Source organism: Gorilla gorilla, chromosome 15, assembly GCF_029281585.2.
Source record: "Gorilla gorilla gorilla isolate KB3781 chromosome 15, NHGRI_mGorGor1-v2.1_pri, whole genome shotgun sequence".
Taxonomy (NCBI): Eukaryota; Metazoa; Chordata; class Mammalia; order Primates; family Hominidae; genus Gorilla; species Gorilla gorilla.
This window is the reverse complement of record NC_073239.2, coordinates 6351016-6363826: the sequence shown is the minus strand read 5'-3', so window position 1 is coordinate 6363826 and position 12811 is coordinate 6351016.

Sequence of the window (12811 nt, the reverse complement as noted above, 5' to 3'; positions counted from 1 at the left end):
GCAGATAGCGGTGTAGTTATTTCCCTGTTCAAACAGTTAGCGGTGTAGATATTTCCATGTTCATACAGATAGCGGTGTAGATATTTCCATGTTTATACAGATATCGGTGAAGATGTATGCATGTTTACACAGATAGCGGTGTAGATAATTCCATGTTCATCCAGATGGCTGTGTAGATATATCCATGTTCATACAGATGGCGGTGAAGATATTTCCTTGTTCATACAGATAGCGGTGTAGATATTTGATGTTCATACAGATAGCGGTGTAGATATTTCCATGTTCATACAGACAGCGGTGAATGTATCTCCATGTTCATACAGATAGCGTTGTAGGTATTTCCATGTTCATCCAGATGGCTGTGTAGATATTTCCATGTTTATAGAGATAGCGGTGTAGTTATTTCCATGTGTAAAGAGATAGCTTTGTAGATATTTCCATGTATGTGCAGACAGCTGTGTAGATATTTCCATTTTCATGCAGATAGCGGTGTAGATATTTCCATTTTCAAACAGATAGCCGTGTATGTTTTTCCATGTTCATACAGATAGCGGTGTAGACAATTCCATGTTCATACAGATAGCGGTGTTGATATTTCCATGTTTATACAGATAGCGGTGAAGATGTATGCATGTTTACACAGATAGCGGTGTAGATATTTCCATGTTCATACAGAAAACGGTGTAGATATTTCCATGTTTATACAGATAGCGTTGAAGATGTATGCATGTTTACACAGATAGCGGTGTAGATAATTCCATGTTCATCCAGATGGCTGTGTAGATATTTCCACGTTCATCCAGATGGCTGTGTAGATATATCCATGTTCATACAGATGGCGGTGAAGATATTTCCGTGTTCATACTGATGGCTGTGTAGATATTTCCATGTTCATACCGATAGCCGTGCTGATATTTCCACGTTCATACAGGTAACTGTGTAGATATTTCCATGTTTATACAGATAGCGGTGTAGATATTTCCATGTTTATACATATAGTGGTGTAGATATTTCCATGTTTATACTGATAGCGGTGTAGTTATATCCATCTTAATACAGATGGCGGTGTAGATATTTATATGTTCATACAGGTGGCGGTGCAGTTATTTCCATGTTCATACAGATGGCGGTGTAGATATTACCATGTTTATAGAGATAGCGGTGTAGTTATTTCCATGTGTAAAGAGATAGCTGTATAGATATTTCCATGTATATGCAAATAGCTGTGTAGATATTTCCATTTTCATGCAGATAGCTGTGTAGATATTTCCATGTTCAAACAGTTAGCGGTGTAGATATTTCCATGTTCATAAAGATAGCGGTGTAGATATTTCCATGTTTATACAGAAGCGGTGAAGATGTATGCATGTTGACACAGATAGCGGTGTAGATATTTCCATGTTCATCCAGATGGCTGTGTAGATATATCCATGTTCATACAGATGGCGGTGAAGATATTTCCATGTTCATACAGATAGCGGTGTAGATATTTCCATGTTCATACAGATAGCGGTGTAGATATTTCCATGTTCATACAGACAGCGGTGTATGTATCTCCATGTTCATACAGATAGCGGTGTAGTTATTTCCATGTTTATACAGGTAGCGGTGTCGATATTTCCATGTTCATACAGATAGCGGTGTAGATATTTCCATGTTCATAAAGATAGCGGTGCAGATATTTCCATGTTCATACAGATAGCGGTGCAGATATTTCCATGTTCATCCAGATGGCTGTGTAGATATATCCATGTTCATACAGATGGCGGTGAAGATATTTCCATGTTCATACAGATAGCGGTGTAGATATTTCCATGTTCATACAGATAGCGGTGTAGGTATTTCCATGTTCATAGAGATAGCGGTGTATGTATTTCCATGTTCATACAGATAGCGGTGTAGATAATTCCATATTCATCCAGATGGCTGTGTAGATATTTCCATGTTCATACAGATAGCGGTGTAGATATTTCCATGTTCATACAGATAGCGGTGTAGATATTTCCATGTTCATACAGATTGCCGTGTTGATATTGCCACGTTCATACCGATAGCGGTGCTGATACTTCCATGTTTATACGGGTAGTGGTGTACATATTTCCGTGTTTATACAGATAGCGGTGTAGATATTTCCATGTTCATACAGATGGCGGGGTAGATATTTCCATGTTTATAGAGATAGCGGTGTAGTTATTTCCATGTGTAAAGAGATAGCTGTGTAGATATTTCCATGTATATGCAGATAGCTGTGTAGATATTTCCATTTTCATGCAGATAGCGGTGTAGATATTTCCATGTTCAAACAGTTAGCGGTGTAGATATTTCCATGTTCATAAAGATAGCGGTGTAGATATTTCCATGTTTATACACATAGCGGTGAAGATGTATGCATGTTTACACAGATAGCGGTGTAGATATTTCCATGTTCATCCAGATGGCTGTGTAGATATATCCATGTTCATACAGATGGCGGTGAAGTTATTTCCATGTTCATACAGATAGCGGTGTAGATATTTCCATGTTCATACAGATAGCGGTGTAGATATTTCCATGTTCATACAGATAGCCGTGTAGATATTGCCATGTTCATACCGATAGCGGTGCTGATACTTCCATGTTTATACAGGTAGCGGTGTACATATTTCCGTGTTTATACAGATAGCGGTGTAGATATTTCCATGTTCATACAGATGGCGGTGTAGATATTTCCATGTTTACAGAGATAGCGGTGTAGTTATTTCCATGTGTAAAGAGATAGCTTTGTAGATATTTCCATGTATGTGCAGATAGCTGAGTAGATATTTCCATTTTCATGCAGATAGCGGTGTGGATATTTCCATTTTGAAACAGATAGCGGTGTATATATTTCCATGTTCATACAGGTAGCGCTGTAGATATTTCCATGTTTACACAGATAGCGGTGAAGATGTATGCATGTTTACACAGATAGCGGTGTAGATATTTCCATGTTCATACAGAAAACGGAGTAGATATTTCCATGTTTATACAGATAGCGGTGAAGATGTATGCATCTTTACACAGATAGCGGTGTAGATAATTCCATGTTCATCCAGATGGCTGTGTAGATATTTCCACGTTCATCCAGATGGCTGTGTAGATATATCCATGTTCATACAGATGGCGGTGAAGATATTTCCATATTCATACAGAAGGCGGTGCAGATATTTCCATGTTCATACCGATAGCGGTGCTGATATTTCCATGTTCATACAGGTAACTGTGTAGATATTTCCATGTTTATACAGATAGCGGTGTAGATATTTCCATGTTTATACACATAGCGGTGTAGATATTTCCATGTTTATACTGATAGCGGTGTAGATATCTCCATCTTAATACAGATGGCGGTGTAGATATTTATATGTTCATACAGATGGCTGTGCAGTTATTTCCATGTTCATACAGATGACGGTGTAGATATTACCATGTTTATAGAGATAGCGGTGTAGTTATTTCCATGTGTAAAGAGATAGCTGTATAGATATTTCCATGTATATGCAGATAGCTGTGTAGATATTTCCATTTTCATGCAGATAGCGGTGTAGATATTTCCATGTTCAAACAGATAGCGGTGTAGATATTTCCATGTTCATACAGATAGCGGTGTAGATATTTCCATGTTCATACAGATAGCGGTGTAGATATTTCCATGTTCATACAGATAGCAGTGTATGTATTTCCATGTTCATACAGATAGCAGTGTAGATATTTCCATTTTCATGCAGATAGCGGTGTAGTTATTTCCCTGTTCAAACAGTTAGCGTTGTAGATATTTCCATGTTCATACAGATAGCGGTGTAGATATTTCCATGTTTATACAGATAGCGGTGAATATGTATGCATGTTTACACAGATAGCGGTGTAGATAATTCCATGTTCATCCAGATGGCTGTGTAGATATATCCATGTTCATACAGATGGCGGTGAAGATATTTCCTTGTTCATACAGATAGTGGTGTAGATATTTGATGTTCATAGAGAGCGGTGAAGATATTCCCATGTTCATACAGACAGCGGTGAATATATCTCCATGTTCATACAGATAGCGGTGTAGGTATTTCCATGTTCATCCAGATGGCTGTGTAGATCTATCCATGTTCATACAGATGGCGGTGAAGATATTTCCATGTTCATACAGATAGCGGTGTAGATATTTCCATGTTCATACAGACAGCGGTGTATGTATCTCCATGTTCATACAGATAGCGGTGTAGATATTTCCATGTTTATACAGGTAGCGGTGTAGATATTTCCATGTTCATACAGATAGCGGTGTAGATATTTCCATGTTCATAAAGATAGCGGTGCAGATATTTCCATGTTCATCCAGATAGCCGTGCAGATATTTCCATGTTCATCCAGATGGCTGTGTAGATATATCCATGTTCATACAGATGGCGGTGAAGATATTTCCATGTTCATACAGATAGCGCTGTAGATATTTCCATGTTCATACAGATAGCGGTGTAGATATTTCCATGTTCATAGAGATAGCGGTGTATGTATTTCCATGTTCATACAGATAGCGGTGTAGATAATTCCATATTCATCCAGATGGCTGTGTAGATATTTCCATGTTCATACAGATAGCGGTGTAGATATTTCCATGTTCATACAGATAGCGGTGTAGATATTTCCATGTTCATACAGATTGCCGTGTTGATATTGCCACGTTCATACTGATAGCGGTGCTGATACTTCCATTTTTATACGGGTAGCGGTGTACATATTTCCGTGTTTATACATATAGCGGTGTAGATATTTCCATGTTCATACAGATGGCGGTGTAGATATTTCCATGTTTATAGAGATAGCGGTGTAGTTATTTCCATGTGTAAAGAGATAGCTGTGTAGATATTTCCATGTATATGCAGATAGCTGTGTAGATATTTCCATTTTCATGCAGATAGCGGTGTAGATATTTCCATGTTCAAACAGTTAGCGGTGTAGATATTTCCATGTTCATAAAGATAGCGGTGTAGATATTTCCATGTTTATACAGATAGCGGTGAAGATGTATGCATGTTTACACAGATAGCGGTGTAGATATTTCCATTTTCATCCAGATGGCTGTGTAGATATATCCATGTTCATACAGATGGCGGTTAAGATATTTCCATGTTCATACAGATAGCGGTGTAGATATTTCCATGTTCATACAGATAGCGGTATAGATATTTCCATGTTCATACAGACAGCGGTGTATGTATCTCCATGTTCATACAGATAGAGGTGTAGATATTTCCATGTTTATACAGGTAGCGGTGTAGCTATTTCCATGTTAATACAGATAGCGGTGTAGATATTTCCATGTTCATACAGATAGCGGTGCAGATATTTCCATGTTCATCCAGGTAGCGGTGCAGATATTTCCATGTTCATCCAGATGGCTGTGTAGATGTATCCATGTTCATACAGATGGCGGTGAAGATATTTCCATGTTCATATAGATAGCGGTGTAGATATTTCCATGTTCATACAGATAGCGGTGTAGATATTTCCATGTTCATACAGATAGCGGTGTATGTATTTCCATGTTCATACAGATAGCGTTGTAGACATTTCCATGTTCATCCAGATGGCTGTGTAGATATTTCCATGTTCATACAGATAGCGGTGTAGATATTTCCATGTTCATACAGATAGCGGTGTAGATGTTTCGATGTTCATCCTGATGGCTGTGTAGATATATCCATGTTCATACAGATGGCGGTGAAGATATTTCCATGTTCATACAGATAGCGGTGTAGATATTTCCATGTTCATACAGATAGCCGTGTTGATATTGCCAAGTTCATACCGATAGCAGTGCTGATACTTCCATGTTTATACAGGTAGCGGTGTACATATTTCCGTGTTTATACTGATAGCGGTGTAGGTATTTCCATGTTCATACAGATGGCGGTGTAGATATTTCCATGTTTATAGAGATATCGGTGTAGTTATTTCCATGTGTAAAGAGATAGCTGTGTAGATATTTCCATGTATATGCAGATAGCTGTGTAGATATTTCCATTTTCATGCAGATAGCGGTGTGGATATTTCCATGTTTATACAGATAGCGGTTTAGATATCTCCATCTTAATACAGATGGCGGTGTAGATATTTATATGTTCATACAGATAGCAGTGCTGATATTTCCATGTTTATACAGGTAGCCGTGTAGATAATACCATGTTCGTACAGATAGCGGTGTAGATATTTCCATGTTCATACAGATGGCGGTGAAGATATTTCCATGTTCATACAGATAGCGGTGTACATATTTCCTTGTTCATACAGATAGTGGTGTAGATATTTCCATGTTCATACAGATAGAGGGGCTGATATTTCCATGTTCATACAGATAGCGGTGCTGATATTTCCATGTTTATACAGGTAGCGGTGTAGATATTTCCATGTTTATACAGATAGCGGTGTAGATATTTCCATGTTTATACAGATAGCGGTGTAGATATCTCCATCTTAATACAGATGGCGGTGTAGATATTTATATGTTCATACAGATGGCGGTGCAGATATTTCCATGTTCATACAGATGGCGGTGTAGATATTACCATGTTTATAGAGATAGCGGTGTAGTTATTTCCATGTGTAAAGAGATAGTTGTATAGATATTTCCATGTATATGCAGATAGCTGTGTAGATATTTCCATTTTCATGCAGATAGCGGTGTAGATATTTCCATGTTCAAACAGATAGCGGTGTAGATATTTCCATGTTCATACAGATAGCGGTGTAGATATTTCCATGTTCATCCAGATGGCTGTGCAGCTATTTCCATGTTCATACAGATAGTGGTGTAGATATTTCCATATGCATACCGATAGCGGTGTAGATATTTCCATGTTCATACAGATTGCGGTGCTGATATTTCCATGTTTATACAGGTAGCAGTGTAGATATTACCATGTTTATACAGATAGTGGTGTAGATATTTCCATGTTCATACAGATAGCGTTGTAGATATTTCCATGTTTATACAGATAGCGGTGTAGATATCTCCATCTTAATACAGATGGCGGTGTAGATATTTATGTGTTCATACAGATGGCGGTGCAGGTATTTCCATGTTCATACAGATGGCGGTGTAGATATTTCCATGTTTATAGAGATAGCGGTGTACTTATTTCCATGTGTAAAGAGATAGCTGTATAGATATTTCCATGTATATGCTGATAGCTGTGTAGATATTTCCATTTTGATGCAGATAGCGGTGTAGATATTTCCATGTTCAAACAGATAGCGGTGTAGATATTTCCATGTTCATACAGATAGCAGTGTAGATATTTCCATGTTTATAAAGATAGCGGTGAAGATGTATGCATGTTTACACAGATAGCGGTGTAGATATTTCCATGTTCATACAGATTGCGGTGTAGATATTTCCATGTTCATACAGATGGCTTTGTAGACATATCCATGTTCATACAGATGGCGGTGAAGATATTTCCATGTTCATACAGATAGCGGTGTAGATATTTCCATGTTCATACAGATGGCTGTGTAGCTATTTCCATGTTCATACAGATAGTGATGTAGATATTTCCATGTTCATACAGATAGCGGTGTAGATATTTCCATGTTCCTACAGAATGCGGTGCTGATATTTCCATGTTTATACAGGTAGCGGTGTAGATATTTCCATGATTATACAGATAGCAGTGTAGATATTTCGGTGTTTATACAGATAGCGGTGTAGATATTTCCATGTCTATACAGATAGCGGTGTAGATATCTCCATCTTAATACAGATGGTGGTGTAGATATTTATATGTTCATACATATGGCGGTGCAGATATTTCCATGTTCATACAGATTGCGGTGTAGATATTACCATGTTTATAGAGATAGCGGTGTAGTTATTTCCTTGTGTAAAGAGATAGCTTTATAGATATTTCCATTTATATGCAGATAGCTGTGTAGATATTTCCATTTTTATGCAGATAGCGGTGTAGATATTTCCATGTTCAAACAGATAGCGGTGTAGATATCTCCATGTTCATCCATATAGCGGTGTAGATATTTCCATGTTCATCCAGATGGCTGTGTAGCTATTTCCATCTTCATACAGATAGTGGTGTAGATGTTTCCATATTCATACAGATAGTGGTGTAGATATTTCCATGTTCATACAGATTGCGATGTTGATATTTCCATATTTATACAGGTTGAAGTGTAGATATTTCCATGTTTATACAGATAGCGGTGTAGGTATTTCCATGTTCATACAGATAGCGGTGTGGATATTTCCATGTTTATACAGATAGCGGTGTAGATATCTCCATCATAATACAGATGGCGGTGTAGTTATTTATATGTTCATACAGATGGCAGTGCAGATATTTCCATGTTCATACAGATGGCGGTGTTGATATTTCCATGTTTATAGAGATAGCGGTGTACTTATTTCCATGTGTAAAGAGATAGGTGTATAGATATTTCCATGTATATGCAGATAGCTGTGTAGATATTTCCATTTTCATGCAGATAGCGTTGTAGATATTTCCATGTTCAAACAGATAGCGGTGTAGACATTTCCATGTTCATACAGATAGCAGTGTAGATATTTCCATATTCATACATATTGCGGTGTAGACATTTCCATGTTCATACAGATGGCTGTGTAGATATATCCATGCTCATACAGATGGCAGTGAAGATATTTCCATGTTCATACAGATGGCGGTGTAGATATATCCATGTTCATACCGTTAGCGGTGCTGATATTTCCATGTTCATACAGGTAGCTGTGTAGAAATTTCCATGTTTACACAGATAGCAGTGTAGATATTTCTATGTTTATACACATAGCGGTGTAGATATTTCCATGTTTATACAGATAGCGGTGCTGATATTTCCATGTTTATGCAGATAGCGGTGTAGATATCTCCATCTTAATACAGATGGCGGTGTAGATATTTATATGTTCATAAAGATGGCGGTGCAGATATTTCCATGTTCATACAGATGGCTGTGTAGATATTTCCATGTTTATAGAGAGAGCGGTGTAGTTATTTCCATGTGTAAAGGGATAGCTGTGTAGATATTTCCATGTATGTGCAGATAGCTGTGTAGATATTTACATTTTCATGCAGATAGCGGTGTAGATATTTCCATGTTCAAACAGATAGCGGTGTAGATATTTCCATGTTCATACAGATAGCGGTGTAGATATTTCCATGTTTATACAGATAGCGGTGAAGATGTATGCATGTTTACACAGATAGCGGTGTAGATATTTCCATGTTCATACAGAAAAAGGTGTAGATATTTCCATGTTTATACAGATAGCGGTGAAGATATATGCATGTTTACACAGATAGCGGTGTAGATAATTCCATGTTCATCCAGATGGCTGTGTAGATATATCCATGTTCATACAGATAGCGGTGTAGATATTTCCATGTTCATACAGATAGCGGTGCAGATATTTCCATGTTCATCCAGATGGCTGTGTAGATATATCCATGTTCATACAGATGGCGGTGAAGATATTTCCATGTTCATACAGATAGCGGTGTAGATTTTTCCATGTTCATACAGATAGCGGTGTAGATATTTCCATGTCCATAAATATATCGGTGTATGTATTTACATGTTCATACAGATAGCGGTGTAGATATTTCCATGTTCATCCAGTTGGCTGTGTAGATATATCCATGTTCATACCGATAGCGGTGCTGATATTTCCACGTTCATACAGGTAACTGTGTAGATATTTCCATGTTTATACAGATAACGGTGTTGATATTTCCATGTTTATACACATAGCAGTGTAGATATTTCCATGTTTATACTGAAAGCGGTGTAGTTATATCCATCTTAATACAGATGGCGGTGTAGATATTTATATGTTCATACAGGTGGCGGTGCAGTTATTTCCATGTTCATACAGATGGCGGTGTAGATATTACCATGTTTATAGAGATAGCAGTGTAGTTATTTCCATGTGTAAAGAGATAGCTGTATAGATATTTCCATGTATATGGAAATAGCTGTGTAGATATTTCCATTTTCATGCAGATAGCGGTGTAGATATTTCCATGTTCAAACAGTTAGCTGTGTAGATATTTCCATGTTCATAAAGATAGCGGTGTAGTTATTTCCATGTTTATACAGAAGCGGTGGAGATGTATGCATGTTGACACAGATAGCGGTGTAGATATTTCCATGTTCATCCAGATGGCTGTGTAGATATATCCATGTTCATACAGATGGCGGTGAAGATATTTCCATGTTCATACAGATAGCGGTGTAGATATTTCCATGTTCATATAGATAGCGGTGTAGATATTTCCATGTTCATACAGACAGCGGTGTATGTATCTCCATGTTCATATAGATAGCGGTGTAGATATTTCCATGTTCATCCAGATGGCTGTGTAGATATATCCATGTTCATACAGATAGCGGTGTAGATATTTCCATGTTCATCCAGATGGCTGTGTAGCTATTTCCAAGTTCATACAGATAGTGGTGTAGATATTTCCATGTTCATACAGATAGCGGTGTAGATATTTCCATGTTCATCCAGATGGCTGTGTAGATATATCCATGTTCATACAGATAGCGGTGTAGATATTTCCATTTTCATGCAGATAGCGGTGTACATATTTCCCTATTCAAACAGTTAGCGGTGTAGATATTTCCATGTTCATAAAGATAGCGGTGTATATATTTCCATGTTTATACAGATAGCGGTGAAGATGTATGCATGTTTACACAGATAGCGGTGTAGATATTTCCATGTATATACAGATAGAGGTGTAGATATTTCCATGTTTATACAGATAGCCGTGTAGATATCTCCTTCTTCATACAGATGGCGGTGTAGATATTTATATGTTCATACAGATAGCGGTGCAGATATGTCCATGTTCATACAGATGGCGGTGTAGATATTTCCATGTTATACAGATTGCGGTGCAGATATTTCCATGTTCATCCAGATGGCTGTGTAGGTATATCCATGTTCATACAGATGGCGGTGAAGATATTTCCATGTTCATACAGATAGCGGTGTAGATATTTCCATGTTCATACAGATAACGGTGTAGATATTTCCATGTTCATACAGATAGCGGTGTATGTATTTCCATGTTCATACAGATAGCGGTGTAGATATTTCCATATTCATGCAGATGGCTGTGTAGATATATCCATGTTCATACAGATAGCGGTGTAGATATTTCCATGTTCATCCAGATGGCTGTGTAGCTATTTCCATGTTCATACAGATAGCCGTGTAGTTATTGCCATGTTCATACCGATAACGGTGCTGATACTTCCATGTTTATACAGGTAGCGGTGTACATATTTCCGTGTTTATACAGGTAGCGGTGTAGATATTTCCTTGTTCATACAGATTGCGGTGTAGATATTTCCATGTTCATACAGATAGCGGTGTAGTTATATTCCATGTGTAAAGAGATAGCTGTGTAGATATTTCCTTATATATGCAGACAGCTGTGTAGACATTTCCATTTTCATGCAGATAGCGGTTTATATATTTCCCTGTTCAAACAGTTAGCGGTGTAGATATTTCCATGTTCATAAAGATAGCAGTGTAGATATTTCCATGTTTATACAGAAAGCGGTGAAGTTGTATGCATGTTTACACAGATTGCGGTGTAGATATTTCCATGTTCATCCAGATGGCTCTGTAGATATATCCATGTTCATACAGATAGCGGTGTAGATATTTCCATGTTCATACAGATAGCGGTGCAGATATTTCCATGTTCATCCAGATGGCTGTGTAGATATATCCATGTTCATACTGATAGCGGTGTAGATATTTCCATGTTCATCCAGATGGCTGTGTAGCTATTTCCATGTTCATACAGATGGCGGTGAAGATATTTCCATGTTCATACAGATAGCGGTGTAGATATTTCCATGTTCATACAGATAGCCGTGTCGATATTGCCATGTTCATACCGATAGCGGTGCTGATACTTCCATGTTTATACAGGTAGCGGTGTACATATTTCCGTGTTTATACAGGTAGCGGTGTAGATATTTCCATGTTCATACAGATAGCGGTGTAGATATTTCCATGTTTATACAGAAAGCGGTGTAGATATCTCCTTCTTAATACAGATGGCGGTGTAGATATTTATATGTTCATACAGATGGCGGTGCAGATATTTCCATGTTCATACAGATGGTGGTGTAGATATTTCCATGTTTATAGAGATAGCGGTGTAGTTATTTCCATGTGCAAAGAGATAGCTGTGTAGATATTTCCATGTATATGCAGATAGCTGTGTAGATATTTCCATTTTCATGCAGATAGCGGTGTAGATATTTCCATGTTCAAACAGATAGCGGTGTTGATATTTCCATGTTCATACAGATAGCGGTGTGGATATTTCCATGTTTATACAGATAGCAGTGAAGATGTATGCATGTTTACACAGATAGCGGTGTAGATATTTCCATGTTCATACAGATCGCGGTGTAGATATTTCCATGTTCATCCAGACGGCTGTGTAGACATATCCATGTTCATACAGATGGTGGTGAAGATATTTTCATGTTCATACAGATGGCTGTGTAGATATATCCATGTTCATACAGATTGCGGTGAAGATTTTTCCATGTTCATACAGATGGCGGTGTAGATATTTCCATGTTCATACAGATAGCGGTGCTGATATTTCCATGTTTATGCAGGTAGCAGTGTAGATATTTCCATGTTTATACTGATAGCGGTGTAGATATTTCCATGTTTATACACATAGCGGTGTAGATATTTCCAAGTTTATACAGATAGCGGTGTAGA